We start from the raw sequence: 18,724 nt of genomic DNA, 5'->3' as shown, positions 1-18,724 counted from the left end.
AGTGTGGTAATACAAATACAGAAAATTTGATTTTTCCACCAGAGATCCACTCACTTTTTCTACGTTGGCTACAAATAACTTAAATTTTAATTAAGTTAAAATGTGTCCGCTCTACGCCCATTCATATTATGAAGGTAGCATCAATTGTGTACATACATGCAGCCAAGGCCAGGTATTGGCCAGATCATTGATGGAATAAAATGATGTCTCACACTGAAAGCAAGATGTCATTACTACTTAATCTTTCTAGGAAAACAGTGTCACACAAAAACATTTGAATCTATAATTGGCATCTTTAAAGATGCTTGCCATCTGGACCTCACTCGGTTTAATTAGTCATTGCAGGGTGGCGGTTCTCTTGTAAAAACCTTGCACTCCATTAACCTTGACTTTTCACACATTGACATTTCAAGCCCCTTCTTTGCTTTCATATGGTGGAGTGGACACGTTTCCATTTCATAAGAGTCCACCTCGGAGTTCATGAGCCAGACGCTTGTTATTTGGCAAGGCCACTCAGCCCAAGTCTATAAATTGTGGCAGCCAGGAAAGGTTGCAGGCAGCTAAAAATGGCAAGAGAGCAGGAGTCATGGGATTCACCCCACCCTTCCTTTAGAGATTTCCAAATAGCATGGTGAGCAAGGATTGGGAAGGGTAGCCGAGGGAAATAACACATAGAAATGAACCTGAATAAAACCTAAGAGTGATTCATGCACTAAGGCAATTTTACTCAGCTGTGGACAGCTACTCCAAGATGGATCATTTAAAATTTCTGTAGCTGAGACATTTTAGACTAGTATACCATTTATTTATTTACCATTTAACTGAAGTACTATTAAACTTGGGAATAAGGAAATAAGATTTCCTATATTTCAGGACGGTCTGTCACATTCAATATTGTCCTTATCATTTTGGATTCCCTTTGGTGATTATTTTCTGCAGGAAGATATCAGGACAATAACCATGGTTGTTCAAGAGAATCTCTGTACTTGTTTTACACAGTGTTTTTGTTTGTTTGTTTGTTTTAGTTGAAAGCTACGTAGTGCAAATGGCCGTAAGATGTGGTAAGAATGATGTCAAGGTAGTTACAGAAAGATCGACAATCTTACCTTGTGGTCTAAGGAGAATCTCTATTTGTAGATTGTAAGGATTCTCTTGGATCTTATTGAAACAAAAAATGTTTTATCTTATACTTACCTTCTAACACTTTATTTCTAACATTATTTCTATGTTTTATTACTACATTTATCATCATGCCTAGTTATTAAAGCAAGTTATATCTTATAGGACACTGAATCATTTCTTTCTACTTTCCCTTAATTATTTTATTCCTTTAATAACCATTTATTGTGCTGGACTTGTGACAATAATCAAAGATCAGGAAATTTAAGTTTGAAATTTTAACTCTAGTCACTGAATACTGTATATGGAGTAACATCAATGGAGATGGTTGCCAGTTAGCAATAGTATGGTAGAAATCAAATTTACTAAAGTATGCACAGGATACCTTTTTTGCAGTAGTTCTCCAGTGTGCATGGTTAAACCTATCAGTATCCCTAAAACATAGCTATCATGCTGGGCATAGATGCAGCTCTACCAATAACATATTAACTAACCAGTTGATGAATTGGCTTTAGCTGTGCTAGCCAGTTGTGATATTTTAGAACTGAAAAAATAAATATACAATGGGCCTCCTCAAATAGGCTCCATGCATTATTTAAATCAAGAGGCTAACTACTGCCATGCACTAATGCAATATGATCACTAAGGCAATATGTTCCGTCTTTATTTTGTAGACAGAATGGCCATGCTTGAGTACATTAGGAGGTATAAGTACCTGAGGGAGGGTCACCAAGCAGCTAGGGAGAAGCATGTGAGCATTAGGTGGCTTAGAGTAAGGACTTCAGTAAAATTGCAATCAAACCCTAAGATTGTTAGAAGGTATTGACACCAAAACCTCTTTACAATTCTTTACAGAATCTATATTTTTATAGCAGTGAGCTATGAAGGCACTTTACTTTCAATTTTATACCAGTTATCTGTTGTCCCAATGTACTACATAGCAAATCATATCAAATCTGTGTGGCAAAAGACAATATGAATTTTCAAAATTGTGCGTCTTGGAGTTGGTGGTTTATTTGGGCTGGACTCATTTGACTGGATCCCTGGTCTCAGATGGGACCGCTTACATATCCGGCAGTTAAATGACTGTCGGCCAGGGCTAAGATAGCTACTGGGCCTGTTTGCTCAATCTCTTGCAGGATAGCCAGGCATGTTTTTATGGCAAAGGTAGAGAAGGTAGAAGTGCACATGACCTCTGGTGGCCTGGGCTCAGAACTAGTGAACCATCACTTCTATAGCATTCTATTGACGGAAACATGTGATTCAGAGTGAGCAAATAGAATCTATCGATGTCACCTACTTAAAGAAAGAAATTGCAAAGTTACATGGCAAAGGGTGTGGGAACAACATGGAGTAAAGAATTGTGGCTGATAAAATAATTACACGTGTTTATTCTTTATCAGAAATACTTTCATCAGAAAATCTTCATTTTCTCCAACTGTAATGTATTAGAATGTTATGCTACAGGTAGACTTGTAAGATGTCAAAAATATAGAATTAGAAAAGTTATTAAAGAAGTATCTGTAGAGATGACATACAATTCTGCTCGTAGAAAGGGGGAATAATGCCTTTTCTTAACTCCATATAATAAATTCTGTGCCACTTCCAGTAGAATATCAATCGATTTTGGAGATGCCTGGTATCATTTCTAAGAAGAATTGGGAATGTATGCTCTATTAGAACCGCGTTCTGGCAGAAGGCTTCCTCTAACCTTGTTGTTGTTTGCTCATTCTCTATTTTTTTTCAATATCCTACATTGTTTTACTTAAAGCAAAGTCCTGGTAGTACAAGTAGAGAAACGATCAACCAGTCAGTGGGAAACTGGCCTAGCTTTTCCTATCAGCCATGAAATATCTTCAGTGATATAGCTGCAATTTAAAAACTTGAACATGCTGCATGAGTTAATGATATTCTAAGGCTTTTATACCAAAGACACCACACCCGCTGGAGAAAATACATTTCAAATAAATGGAGTCTATTGATTATAAACAAATGAACCATTATCGAAGAACTTATCTCACTTAAGTAAGGGCAAATTTTTCCTCAGCGTAGTTTGCAAACACCTTTTTATGAAATATTTTGTAAAACAGTGAGAATAAAGTAAATTACCTTCACAAGGAGGTAAGTAATTGTCCCTGTTTGCCCAGGGCTGAGGGTTTTCAGAAACATGGGACTTTCAGGGCTAAAACTTGAAATGTTTGGGGCAAGCTGATCGTCAGTCACTCTATTGACAGCATGACTTTAGGAAGAATAGTTCATAATCTCATATTTTGCATGAGTCAAACAAGTTTGATTAAACTGGGTATTACAGGTATCTATACATCTTTTGCAAATATAGTAATTTTATTTCATTGTATATGGACAATTCTAAATTATTCTACTTTACTTTGTTATCCAAGGTACAAAGTGCAATAGAGCATCTTTTACTTATAGGAATATTGACTAAAGGAATAGAAATAAATACTTTTGCAGATAAATGACAGAAATAAGATGTCATTATCTTTAGTAATTAAAAAACTCAATCTAACCCATCTCTTTTTGTTTTATTAGATGTCAAATAGGGGAGTTGTGCTGAATAATTTCTAAAATGCTTTTTGCTATGATGTTCTATAACTCTAAGCTTATATTAAAATGTATTCTCTATTAGGAGGAAAAGGTACTTAAGAATTCAGACTCACTTTTAAAGAGTTAAACAGCACTACAAAATGTTGCTATTTTAACAGAACATTTTAAACCAACTAAGTGTACTAACTACTGTTATTGTTTATTTTCTTTCTAGTCTAGAGATTTTTTTTTTTTTTTCATTTTAATCTGCCAGGAGGGACCTTCAGGATTTGAGCCTTAACATTGTTCCTAAGACTTGAATTTATTTTTTAATTAGGGTTAAAATAAAAATAAATGTTCACTTTCTAGAGCTATGCAAGTTTGGGGGAAAAAAGAAACTTCCTCATCTGAAAAGATTTAATGGTAATCTATGCTGTAAAAGAGCATTTTGAAAAATATAAAACAAAGAGCTTTCAAAGTGGTCAAAGACTAATGTAAAGTGATATATTTCAGACCGGAGAGATGGTGTAACTTACTCCTGTCACTGCTGCCTGTTTATTGTGTTTGTCTGGTTGGCCTGGCAACCAGCTCATGCCATTTCACTCATTTTATAACGTTCCTGTAAATGTTAGGTAGGCCTGGATTTATTATACACTGTCAACACCTAAAATGGAACCCACTGCTTAACGTAGTTTATTTGGCTGGATGCCCCTGCCTTCTTGAAAAAAATTCATGTGTGTGCGTGCGTGCGTGTGTGTTAAAAAAAAAAAAAAAAAAAATCTGTAGTTCCTCCAAAAGAAATGTAGCCCAGGCAAAATTGAAGTTGGGTGGCATGGGCTGTGTCAAATGAGCCCAAGAGCCGTTGTGTTGTTGGCTGGGAACATCTGACTCACAATATTTGTGTCTTGGGTTTACAGGGACAGAGGACCAAAGCCATGTTTATTGCTGAATTTATCATCCCCAAAGAAACCAGATGGCAATCACTGTTGTCCAGAAAGGCCTCTGAGCCATTGGAGGGTGAATCATAAGACTGTTAGAAGTTGGACAGATTTCTTTTTTTCTTATTAACATGCTAGTTTCTTCTATTTTATGACAAGGCAGTTTTGATGGAGGCTCAAGAGATACAATCCTGGAAAGGCTGCATTTTGGATACCCTTAATTAACTTTACATAAACTGTTGAGATGATAGCTGGAGCATTAAGGCAGAAACGATAGGAAGCACCAATCTGGTTTAGAAATATTAAAGTGAAATGTGGTCCTCAAGCCAAAACCAGTGACGGCCGACTCAGCCCAGCAATAATGAAAATCACAGACAGGTACCTCTGTTGCTTTGCTCTTGGTCAATCACACATTGAATTAGTGTCCTATTCATTTATTACCCTGCATGCAGAAGGGGTTGGCTGTTAGCTAGAGCGAACATTTGCTGATAACTCTGTTCAGTACAAGTGAACAAGTCATTGAATTTTATAATCCTTTTGGCTACCTAGGACCAATATGGTCATTCAGTCTATTCCCCTGTCACCGTGCATTTTAAACAGGATGATTGTGTGTCTAAGTCAAATCGAAAGTTTGATGGAAACTGTCACACCCTGTTGTTAGGCTTTGCTTGAAGTAATAGTTTTCCAATTTCCTTCCTGGTTGTGCATCTAATCTTTAAACATCAGAACAAATGAAAAAGATTCTAAGGAGAAAAATTACCACGAGCATTCAGGCAATTTGAAACCAAAGCTGTTCCAGGTAATTGTTTATTTTTATTAGTCGAATAATTATTCTGACATTACTCAATTAGTTCGAGATTATAAATCATCTTTTAGAGAACAGCTTAAAGCTGATTATATCAATTGATTAAACTGCATTTTACTCCCATCCCCACATCCAGCTTACATGTTTTATGAATTAAATAGTGAAGGCAAGTTTTTCCTATAAAAGAACATTTTTCCCTCTAATCTTCTAGTCTCCAAACCTAATGAACGTGGCATAAACTTTCTGAAGAAAAATTGGAAAATGTGTTGTTAGAGCTCGAAAGAGTATGTGTGCCCTTTGACCGAAGACAAATAGACTTCAGGGAATTATCTTAAAGAAAAAATAATAAAGCCTGTATGTCTCATATGTGTGATATATGTATGTATATATTTGTAATATAAGAACCTATTTTACTCTACATGCCAAGTGGGTTTTTCAAAGTATTAATTACCTTAGACATATATAGAGATTTCTCTTTTTATTTATTCATATGATGTGTGATACTAAGTTTTTACTCTAAGTCTTTTAAATTATTGGGATATACCTTGCTTGTTCATGGTCATTGGTTATTGACATGAGAACATAAATCTTTGGCATTTGTTTTTACTAATGTATCCCTTAACCCAGAATGGTAGCTCATAGTACATGCTCAATGAGCATTTGTTGAATGTGTGAATATTAACTAAATTTCTAAGAAATGCCCATTCATGAATGTATAAAATATCATCTTGTATAAAGTGAATTTTCATACAGGTCATAGTTCAATCACATACATTTCCATTGTAAAATTCAAAAGTTTCATTTTGCTTTATTTGACCATAGTGGCCTTGCAGCTGTTTGTTTGCTTGTTTGATTGTTTGTTTGTTTTTGAGACGGAGTCTTGCTGTGCGCCAGGCTGAAGTACAGTGGCGCCATCTTGGCTCACTGCAACCTTTGCCTCCTGGGTTCAAGCGATTCTTACGCCTCAGCTTCCTGAGTAGCTGGGATTACATCCACACACCACCACGCCCAGCTAATTTTTTTTGTATTTTTAGTAGAGACGGAGTTTCACCATGTTGGCCAGGATGGTCTTGATCTCCTGACCTTGAGATCCACCTGCCTCAGCCTCCCAAAGTTCTGGGATTACAGGCGTGAACCACCGCACCCGGCCTTGGCAGTTTCTTTCAAATGCTTGGCCCACCCTCACCTTTAGTCTCAATGCATTGTTCCCCGTCTGACTGGGATACTGTACTTCTGGATAGTCACATAAATAACCCACTTCCTTCATTTCTGCATCTCGTCAAGGAAGCCTCCCTTGACCACACTATTTGAAATTGTAAGTTCTCCCACCCAAATCTCCAGACCTTTTATACCATCCTCTGTTTTTTCCATAGACTGTATCACTTTCAAGGGCTTTATTTAATGGACTTACTAGTTGGTTGTTTGCTCTCTATCTGATTTTACTTTTATATTGCCCACATTGAGAACAGTATGTGGTATATCATAGATGCTTAATAAATATTTACTAAACAAATATGTTTTGGAAAAAATACTATAAGCATTGACTGGTACTATAAAGTATAAGAAAAATGAAAAAGGTCTGTCAACAGAAAACTAATTTAAATATTGGTTCTAATAGTAATGTGACTTTGGATAAATTATTTAAACATTCTCAACCTCGTTTCTCTAATGCCCACAATACAAATAACAATCTTCACTGCATAGAATTCTTGTAAGCATGAAATAAGGTAAATGGATGCCCACTATCCAGTATAATGTCTTGTGCAGAGAAGACACACAATACATACAAATTAATTTTTACTCAACATGTAATAACATTACATTTAATTCCTTTAAAAATGTCATACTTGGGGCTGGGCACGGTGGCTCACTCCTGTAATCCCAGCACTTTGGGAGGCTGAGACAGGTGGATTGCTTGGGCTCAGGAGTTCACAACCAGCCTGGGCAACACAGTGAAACCCCGTCTCTTCTAAAGTACAAAACAAAACAAAACAAACTGGGCATGGCGGTGTACGTCTCTAGTCCCAGCTACTCAGGAGGCTGAGGCAGGAGAATCGCTTGAACCTGGGAGGTGGAGGTTGCAGTGAGCAGAGGTCATACTACTGCACTCCAGCCTGGGCGACAGAGCGAGACTCCATCAAAAAGAAATAATAATAATAAGTCATACTTGGAAGAAAAGCATAGCATGTAGATTAAATAAAAGTTATAAATGGGAATGTACAGTATTCAGATAAGACATTTTCATACATTAATATGAAAGAAGACCCTTACATATCCTGAGAGATCCATGGAATATGACCGATCCCATCGCACATCATTCTTTCAAGTATTTGAGGCTAACTGGCTTGTTTCCTCAACCTTAAACAATCCTGTTACTTCGAATATATTCTCTATGTAATTTTCCCTTTAAGTTATTCACCATTCTGGACAAACATTACCTGTTTTGTATCCTTCTAAATATCATGGACATCAGGCGTCATTTGAATTATCTTGCATGTGCAAAAATTTAAAATCAAACAATCTAGCAAAGTTATAACTCCTTCCTCTTTCCTGCTGGAGATGTAATTTATCCTAAGAACAACAATATTACTGATTCTTGCTGAAGGCTCGTATGATGGCATTGAAAATACGTTCACTTTAAGAAAGAATCTCAGAAGGCTGAGACAGGAGATTTGCTTGGACCTGGGGGGCAGTGAGCCGAGATCATGCCACTGCACTCCATCCTGGGAGACAGAGCGATATTCTGTCTCAAAAAACAAACAAACAGAAAAGAATCTCATTACATCCTATCTTATCTGCTGGCCCATTCCGTTTTGGTTCTTCGTAATTTCTTCAATAAACATGATAAAGAAATTTCTGCAGCGCTGCATTCATAATCATCTACATAATGAGATCAAATCTTAATTCTTGGTGACAAACAGAGTAAATATATGGGTAGTTTGTTTAGGCTTTATTTTGAAATGACTAAATAGCCTGCGAAAACAAAGTTTAACAGGCTCATAAAAGTATGCCGTCTACATAACTAATGTGGACTCTGTTTTTATGTTGCCTATTACAGACTCTAAACGGTAACAGTGGAGTCTATCTTTTATTCTACACTGTTGTAAAATGTTCTGGCTGTGACAACATATATACTGAACACACTTTGCAAAGATGTTGCATTTATTTTTGTATTTAAATGAAAACAATACACTTAAAAATGTAAGATACAGAGAAACTTACATTTGAAATGTACTTGAAATAAAATAGAGAGGAGTTCTACTTTCATAAAGCCATTGCTACTATATAGGGGAACATTCTTGCACCAAAATTTGCATGTTTCAATTTGCTCTTTAATCAGTCTATACACCGAAAATCTGACAGCACAGTGGCAGGGCCGTGTCAAGGGAGTCGTGACTGCTCCTTTTAAATGACCTCACAATTTGCTCACTGGTTTTGGGTAATTGGAACAATTTGCTTGGAGAAACCTGTGAGGAATCAGATGTTAATTGACTCTGTCTTTCTTAATCAGCTCCTCAAAAAACAGGCCTCATTTTCCTGACTGTTTCTTAAGCTGTGTGCTGGCGTCCTGTGATACAGTCAAAAGAAAACACACAAGCAGTTGCCTTGGTATCAACTGGCCAAATCTGATTATGACTCTAACTCTGAATGGAGAGATTCCAGGCATTAGCAGAGGGGTTTTTAAAAAATACTCATAAATGTGAAATGATACTAAAAAAGTGATTCTGTGATTTACTTACAAGGCAGTAAAAAGGTAAGACACATTTAAAATCAGGGTTCAAAACATATTCCGATTCCATTACTGTGATCTGGAACCATTCAAATATAATATTCAGCTCAAGTTATTTGAAAGACCCTTCTGTTTGAGTCTTTTAGATCATGCTGTGTATCAGAATTAAGCATGTTTGGTATACTTTGTCACTTGACAATAGCTTCCAAATTTCTGCTTTCCCTTTTTGTCCTGCCCCTCTCAAAGCCCAACAAATAGAGTTAAAGACGTTCTACATTGTCTAGAATCTAGTAGGTAGATTGCTTCTTTTAGGCCAATCCTACAATTAATATTCTTCATTTTTCCAAACCTGTAATGCTACAAACCCAAGAGGTTTGGTGAAGGATGAAGACAGGTGGACAGGGGAAAATATAGAATAGTTTAAATAATACTGTTTTTTATTCTGAAATAAGTAGATTATTTTGCATATATCAGCCAGTATCCTTTATATAATTTATTTCATGTAATTTTCATCTTTCTCATGTGAAACTGTTACTACTTTATCTTTCCCATGTAAATCCCACTTCAGCTACTCAGTAGATCCAAGTCTCGGGGCAGCTGCCTTAGTCTCTCTGTGTCTCAGGTACTTTTAATTCGTATTATATAGTTAGGTGAATTTACAGATTTCAAGATGTTAAACAACCCTTGCATTACTAGATTAACTAGTTTGATGATAGTGTAATCTCTGTCATGCAACATCAGATCCAGATGGCTAGTACTTTCTTTGAATTTTTGCATCCAAGTTCATGAATAAATAACTTTTTCCTTTCTTTTCTCCTTCTTTTGCTCTTCTTATATGGCTTTAACATGGAGATTATATGGCATTGATGGAGTGAGTTGAGATTTAGGCTCTTCTTTGGAAGATTTGAGTAAGTTTGATATAATCTTGTACTTGAAATTTTGAGAAAATTTACAAAACACTGTTTTCTTGGTATTTGTGAGAATATTTTAATATGTACCAATTTTAAAGTCTAATTATAAGATTTTTCCAGATAGTCTCCTTAAGTACTAATGTTTACAAAATTATCCATTTTATCTAATTCTCAAATTTATTGAAAAAGTGTTGCTGATTGCATCTTTTAAAAATTTCCATTGTATTTATATTTATGCATTATTTCCATTTATAATTATTATTTTTAATTGATCTTGAAGTCATACAACAATGGGTCAACCTTGTAAGGACCTGATATCCTCCAATTTACGTGCGATCAATTTCCTGTGTTTTATTACCGTCCTTTAAAAGTTACTTATTTTTATAAATGGTAGCATTAGTATTATTGCCTCAAACCAGATACTGTTTGTTTAAATTTAATACCTGTTCACCTTTTAAAAAAAAATTGTTTTTACGTCTTGAATTTTCTCCTAGAAATATTTTTCTTCTCCTTGAAGTATATTTTTAATTTAGTCTATTAGTGGAAAATTTGTTTTCTTATCTGCAGATATTATTATTTTATCCTTGTTTCTTAAAGATGGATTAACTTAGTGGAGTATTCCAGTCTGATGGGAACTTTCCCAATCAGTTTATTTTGAAGATTCCACTGATTTCTGACCTCTATGGCTGCTTTTAAGAAATCTGCTGTTGGGCTAATTCTTTTACTTTCGTCAGTGAAATGTATTTTCTCTTTGCCAATTGTGCTACAAATTTATGATTTTGAAGTTTGTTTAATTTAGGGAAGCTCATCTATAATTAAGGACGGATTTTACTTTCCTTCTTTATTGATTAGTAAGAAATATGCCATTGTTGAATAACAACAAAGAAACAACTTAAACCCCTGTGAAAAAATAATAATTACATGCCTTGTTTAATTTTATATAACTAGATATTAAATATGTATTTATTATACTGTATATATACACACATACATATACGTATCTTAACTATTTTTACTATATTTAAACAAATAAATAGTGGAAATCATAAATAGCTTTAAAATATCTGGTGCTGTGGTGGATGTACTTATTTGGGGGTTTCTGTAGTTTAATATTATGCCCAGAAGAATTTTTTAAAAATTGTCACCCTCATGTAATGCTGTATGAACAGGCCATTAAAACACTTCTGAGCCACAGCCAAGTTTTGTACTACAGGGTTGGGATACTCTGAATAAGTATTTGTGAGTTGGGTGCTGAACTCAATCAAACCTCACCGCTTGGTATGGTTGTCCATGACATTCCTCTGCTGTTTATCCAGCATAGTAACTAGCTGTAGAATTAAGTAAAGAAGGGCATGGAAACTTTCGAGGGAGTTCAAAGAAACAAAATGCTGATTAAAGGCTTAGAAAATCAGACCTCTGAGAAAAGCTAAAATGAGCTGGGTTTATACAACCTGAAGGATGAGTAATTGAAGAGATATTTAATAGTAGTTCTCAAATTGATCAGGAAACTTAATTAATCATGATGGTGACTGACAGTCCCCTGTCCCATGAAGCACAGTCATGGAATATAGCTTGTGAGTTCAGCACGGGGATATCATTTAACCATAATTAATTGTCTAATGGTTTAACATGTTAATTAAATTCAGGGATGACTCAGAGACCCCCTTTCTGTAGTTTTATGTGAGCCACCATCCCTCATTCCCAAACAGAATAAACTAGGTTTCTCTCGTACTTTGTATATCACCATTATAGCAATAGCTGCAATTCTACAAATACCCCATGAACAATTTAGTGTGGCACATCCTAGAATTTATTTCCTTATCATAAGTGCCTTGCAACCAGAAGATACTTAATAGACTGTTGCTACACTGAGTTGAACGGATTTGGAATTACTCTACGAGTGTTATAACTACTGCACCCCACATGTCGTGGGAGACTGATCTGATCTACCGTTTGAAGCTAGAGCTTTACAAAGTCTTCATAAAAGAGTTGGCAATTGGTGGGAAGGCAAATTAGTAAAGCCACTAAGAAAAACAGTATGGAGATTCCTTAAAGAATTAAAATTAAAACTACCATTCGATCCAGAAATCCCGCTACTGGGTATCTACCCAAAGGAAAAGAAGGCATTATATGAAAAAGACCCATGTGCATGCATATTCATAGCAACACAATTTGCAATTGCAAAGATATGGAACCAACCCATCAACCAAGTAGATAAAGAAAATATGGTATATACACACCATGGAATACTACTCAGCCATCAAAAAGAATGAAATAATGTCTTTTGCAGCAACTTGGGTGGAGCTGGGGGTCATTATTCTAAATGAAGTAACTCAGGAATGGAAAACTAAATATTGTATGTTCTCACTTATAAGTAGGAGCTAAGCTATATGGATGCAAAGGAATAAGAATGACATATTCCACTCGGGGACTCAGCGGAAGGGAGAAGGTTGAGAGGGGAGTGAGGAATAAAAGACGACATATTGGGTACAGTGTACATTGCTTGCATGACAGGTGCACTAAATTCTCAGAAATCACCACTAAATAACTTACCCAAACAAAACCACCTGTACCCCCAAAACTATTGAAATGTTTTAAAAAGAGTTGGCATTGAATTGATTCTAAAAGGATGAAATATGATATTTTCTTAAAATTAATGAATAAAAATTATTGGACTGGGCACAGTGGCTCATGCCTGTAATCTCAGCTCTTGGGAAGCTGAGGCGGGCAGATCATCTGAGGTCAGGAGTTTCAGGCCAGCCTGACCAACATGATGAAACCCTATCTCTACTAAAAACACAAAAAATTAGCCAGGCATGGTGGTGGGCCCGTGTAATCCCAGCTACTCAGGAGGCTGAGGCAGGAGAGTCACTTGAACCCTGGAGGCAGAGGTTGCAGTGAGCCGAGATTGTGCCACTGCACGATCCACTCCAGCCTGGGTGAGAGAGTGAGAGTTCATTCAAAAAAAAGTTAATGGAGGGACAGTAAGAGTGGTCAGAGAGAATAGACTGAAAAGTGGACAGGCCTTCCGGGGATGACAGTGTCCATGGAGGAGTAGTGGAATGTAAGACTGGACAGCAGGGACATGATTATGAAGAAATAGGTCAGGCTAAGAAGTTCAAATACGATGATTCTCATGAATGTTTCCCAAAGTATGTATGTTATGTAAAATATTCAATCTGAGAAATGTTAATAATGTTTACATAAATTAAACAAAACAGGTTTTTGTGTTCAACTAATTTGAGGCATGAGTGTTAAGTAAAATGAACAGATTTTTCTATTGTGAGATTTCTTCAAATCATGGTTATGCTAATGAGCATTGTGAATTTCTTAAAGAGGTTAGGACAGGCAGTCATTTCAAAATGTGTTTAATCACATGACCCTTTTGTTGTTGAACTCACCACCAGCTTGTTTCACAGGGATAAACGCAAGGCAGAGACACTGAAGATAAATAATAATAATCAAAGTGATGCTTAAAGAAAGTTGATCTACTGGTAGAATGCAGGGCCACTTGGATGAAAAAAGAGTCCAGTTACAAGGATCCTGCAACTGAACATGCATGAAAGGATAATGTGTTTGAATTAGGGTCTTGCAAAGGACAAGCAAGATAGGCTTGGATGGGAACGAGATATAAAAGGATTGAACGGTGTTAGCAAGTGACTGGGTTAAGCTGTAGGAAGCCAAGAGAATGAAAAATAACTCCAAAATTTTGAGCCTGGGTGGCCAGAAGAATGGGGGTACCATTGACAGAAAGAGGGAATCTAGCCAGCGAATACATTTAGTTATGTGTTTGAGGTGATAGCAGGGAATTAACGACAACATTTCACAGACTCACAGGGTCATAAAAGACCTCACAGGGCTTCCAGTTCATTTTCCTGTAGGCTAGAAAGCCTTCGGTTAACTTACCTGAAATGGTCATGGACCTTTTATACATTATTCTCTGAAAAAACAGGGATTGTAAAATACTGCCTTGGGTAAGTTTGGTCATGTCCTCTAAACTAATATAATCTTCTGCAGTTACTCAAGGTCTTCTGTTTGTTACTTACAGTAATTTCTGCTTTATTCAGGATGAAGAGTTAGTTGTTACTTTTCACATATAAACTTTGGATTGAAATTGGAGGCGATTATAATTTTTCTCTCTTCTCCCTCTTTCTGGAATCATGGAATTTCTCAGTCCTTTCATAAGTTGTCATTGATAGTTGTAGTGATTATAAACTGAGTCATACAGAGATGATATTTATGAATAACATAGTAAATAGGCTAATAAATGGAAATCTGTTGGAAACCAACACTGAGAATGTAAGTGCTCCTCTTAGTTTAGGAAATTCACACCATTTCATTAGTGAATGAATGAACCAACACTGAGAATGTAAGTGCTCCTCTTAGTTTTACGAAAATATATTCCATACCTTTGTCAATGGTGATCTAGAGACTAAAGGTTTCTAGACAGAATAATAACAGATATCTTTCTCATAAAGTATATAGTAATCACAGACATCTAATATACTTAATGATGAGATCTTCTGGACTCACATACATAATGACATGTGAAATAATTATATAATCAATTAATTTTTTAAAATATTCTAAGTGTTATTGAACACTAACCACGTGAAATAACAATGATAATAGGATTAAGTAAATTAGATGGTTAAATATTTTGTACCTGCCTACAAGGTTTGCTATTTTAAAGTACGACTTTAAATCATATGTGTCGCCAAATTGACTAGAAAGTTTATTGAAACTGGCCAAATTGAAATCAAACACTTAGCCTCACCGAAGATAACACATAAAGAAAATGCCACAGATAGGACTTAATTCCCTATTTGAATATTCAGTCAGTATTTAAGATTTTGAAATAAATTACCATTATAAAATTGTATATAGTTTGGAGTTGTTTGAAGAAATTATCTTTTTTTTTTTTTTTTTAACAAAAGGAGGGGATTATCTTAGTAGTTTCCATGATTTCAGGGATAGGATTCATAGCCATCTCGGACCTACACCAAAGGGCACATCTTGCACTTTGAATCTTTTCTGGTCCTTTCTCCTTTCCTTCCTTTCTGTTGCAGAAATGCTGGATCTGCCAAAGGTAACTCAGTTTTATCCGGAACTAGAACCAGTAAAAGAGAGCATTGTTGGATGCAGCTGGAGGAATGCTATCTGATATGTCTGTAGGCACATTAAGCCTTAGAAACCTAAGAAAGCATCATGCTTCAACTTTCCACCTTTCCTCAATAATGGGTGACCCACGTGTTTAACTGGACTTTTTACCTGGTTTCTGGCTTTTATTGCCTTCTACCTTTGGCCTGAGACCTATTCCTGAAACCCCATCTCATCATTCAAGGTTCTGAAACTCTTGATTGGTGCCCACCATACTCTTTTCTACCAAGGCAATCTGAGTCCTCTGTCCTTTTTATCGACTCATAGGGATTGTCTTGGTTTAAAACTTTCATATACCGAACTAAAAAAATCAGGTCAGTAACACAATAGGGTGTCTATAGTTAATAATAATTTATTCTATATTTTTAAATAACTAAAAGAATGGAACTGGGATGTTCCTAACACAAAGAAGTGATAAATACTTGAGGTGATGGATACTCTGATTTCTCTGATTTGATTATGGCATGTACCCTATAAATATAGAACAATTAGTTATCCATTATAATAAAAAATTTTTAAAAGAGGAAATTCACCCTTCCAAAAGTTGGTCCCTTCCAAAAGGCACTGTGGTGAAGCCTACCATATCCACTCAGATAGACTATGTTCCTTAATTCAATTATCCTGTTGTTGAAGACCCACCATGAGGCTATTAAATATGAAATTCAGCCAAGTTCAATATCAAGTAGTTTGTATCACACCTGTAATCCCAGCACTTTGGGAGGCCAAGGTGGGAGGATCACCTGAGATCAGGAGTTTGAGACCAGCCTGATCAACATGGTGAAAGCCCATCTCTACTAAAAATACAACAATTAGCAGTGCGTGGTGGCATGTGCCTGTAGTCCCAGCTACTTGGGAGGCTAAGACAGGAAAATTGCTTGAACCTGGGAAGTGGAGGTTGTAATGAGCCAAGATGGTGCCACTGCACTCCAGGCTGGGCAGCAGGACGAGGCTCCGTCTAAAGAAAAAAAAAAAAAAAAGCTAGAAGAGAAAAACTCGTATTCCCAATGCAAAGAAGTGATACATATGTAAGGCAATGAGTACCCCAATTACTTGATTTGATAATTACAATTTGTATGCTGGTATCAAAATATCACATGTACTGTATAAATACATGCAACTATTATGTATTCATACAAATTTTAAAAATATGTAAAAATCGAGGTCGTTGGGTCTAATGTATATTCTAGATCTTTCCTCATCATAGGAAAAGAGAACAGTGCAAGGCTGAATTACATTATAATCTTCAAGAGTTGTACTTCTGTTTTAAGAAATAATATGCCTTCGTGGCAACAAAACATTAGAAAAAAATACCCTTATACTCTGGGTCTCTGTGGTGTCCAGATTTACAGCTTTGGTTCCAAGATTTTGATTTTCTAATCTGGCATTCTTTTAGAGTACAAATATCACACAAAGACATTCTGGAGCATGGCAGAAAAGTGAGCGAAGCCAGAAAAACAACACTTCAAAAGGTCTGTGGAGGTAAATGATAGAGAAAACTGAAGCTACAGAGTGCATGTGATTACCAAGAGAGTATTTGGCATTGTGCCATTCTGGAGGCAGAATGAGAAATGGACCCGGGCAGGTCTGCCCTGCAGAGTCTTGGTGGGACACCTTAACTCTGGGTCCAGATGACAGAGCAGTTCCTTTGAAAGTTAACTGGAAGAAAACCATGCCCTCTTTTCCTTGCAGAAAGATTTTTAGCTCAGCTGTTCTCTACAGTATAAAAATCACCGTGTACCGTATGTGCTTACGGGCACACACACACACACACTGTGAAGCACACCATGCTGTTACACTTAAATCCCCTCTGATGAAGCCAGTCCAGTGACACAGAAAATGTTACTAAATTAACTCAATTGAAGAGCAAAACCCATTAAGAACTCAACAGACAGAAAATGATGCATTTTTTTCATCACCTGGCTCCATATCACCTCTGTCTCTCCTCCTTTTTTTCTCTATGTCTGTAGTTTAAATGAGAATCTTTCTTTCTTTATATAAGAAAGGGGTAAAATAAAAAGTTTTAGGAAGAAGTCAGTTCGTTGGCAGAAACCAACAAGACTTCTGTAATACCAGGACCAGCCTTTGCATAAGCTCTTTCTTGTTCCCAGAAACATGAAAAAGAACAGAAACCTCTGACAGAGTCCAGTCCTGGGTGAATAAATGAAGCCCTTTTCCCAGAGGGTTAGCATAAAGGGTGGCAAGAAGGGAAGAGGAAAGGTTTGCTACTGTGAGAATGTTAGGTTGGGCGATATTTTAAGACTTTGGAAAGTGTGAAGAAAGACTTGTTTTTTCCATTTCTTCTCCTTCTCTCTCCTACTCTGTTATTTCTCCTTTCCATTGCTTTGGGTTTGGGGGAACAATATAAACATTTAAAGATACAGATGCTGCAGTCTTGAAAGTTAGTGCTCGGCAGATTTTACGAAATGTATCTAGGGAAAAAAAGACAAAGATCACCTCACAGACAAAGCTGGACCTGAATATCTATGGTGAATTTTAATAGAAGTTTCTGATTAATTAGTCTGTGTCAACATATTTGAATTTTTAAGCGTTGACAATGTTCTTCAGTTTTAACTTTCACTGATGGGTAAATTGCAGGCAGTAATGTGTTACTGGAAAATAGTATGGAAAATTAAGTCTTTTTTTTTTTCAAATTAACTCCTGTTTCTCCATTAGCTTACTTTATTATTTATGAGATGGTTTATCTTTTATGTCTTTTATCATTATTTATCCCTACTTGGCATTGACCACTAACAATCCAAGAGTAAATCATTATACCTCTTTCTACCCACTCCATCCCAAGTTGATCTATAAGAAAATTCTTATATATACTAAAAGCGAACAATATATGCTAAAAGCAAACAGACAAAAACTCGGAATCTAGCAGAGAATATTTGGCCAGAAGAGTCATTTTGTGGTGATAAAAGATTCTTTACTTGCTCACAGTTTAGACTTTAATATACTCTCAATTAAGTATTTGAGCTTTTTTAAAAACATATCTTCCTGAAGGTTTTATAATTAAATCTGATGATGAATATATCATTGAACTTAATTCCTCACCCTTTAACTCCAAGATCAAAGTAATAAGAAGTAAAAGTATTCTAAAGCACTTAAAGAAATTGTATTGAATACTTTTTAAAATTGTATTCTCTTTTGTTGTATTTGCTCTTACAATTTAAACCTTGCTGTTACAGTTTGTTTTACATCATGATTTAAAAATTATTATTATTATTAATGTCTGAGGAACTGCTTAGCAGATCTGTAACTGAGACTTGCTTTTAGTAGACACGTGTCCTGGTGGCCTTATTTTGGTATTCATAAATATTACAGCCAGACTTTTAATAGACATTCTAAACGAAAATAGAACTCAACTGCTAAAATTTAATTTTCTGTGTAAAATGAAGTAGCAAGAGACTAAAACATTGGCTGGGGCTTGGGGTTCATTTGGGGAGCTCCCATAGGCTGTATATCACCATGTGTGGCTTTCATTTTCTTAGTGCAAATTGATTTAATGTGCAAC

The 18,724-nt window shown here is 36.0% G+C and overlaps 1 long non-coding RNA gene across 1 annotated transcript in view; it reads left to right on the top strand.

Annotated features, from left to right (window-relative positions):
* The window catches only part of LOC135967892 (uncharacterized), a 614,855-nt gene that overhangs the window by 314,171 nt on the left and 281,960 nt on the right, over positions 1-18,724 (top strand). The gene's annotated exons all lie outside the window — the stretch shown is intronic.

Source organism: Macaca fascicularis, chromosome 16, assembly GCF_037993035.2.
Source record: "Macaca fascicularis isolate 582-1 chromosome 16, T2T-MFA8v1.1".
Classification (NCBI taxonomy): domain Eukaryota; kingdom Metazoa; phylum Chordata; class Mammalia; order Primates; family Cercopithecidae; genus Macaca; species Macaca fascicularis.
Note: the sequence above shows the minus strand (reverse complement) of the source record. Positions and strands in the feature narration are given on the sequence as shown.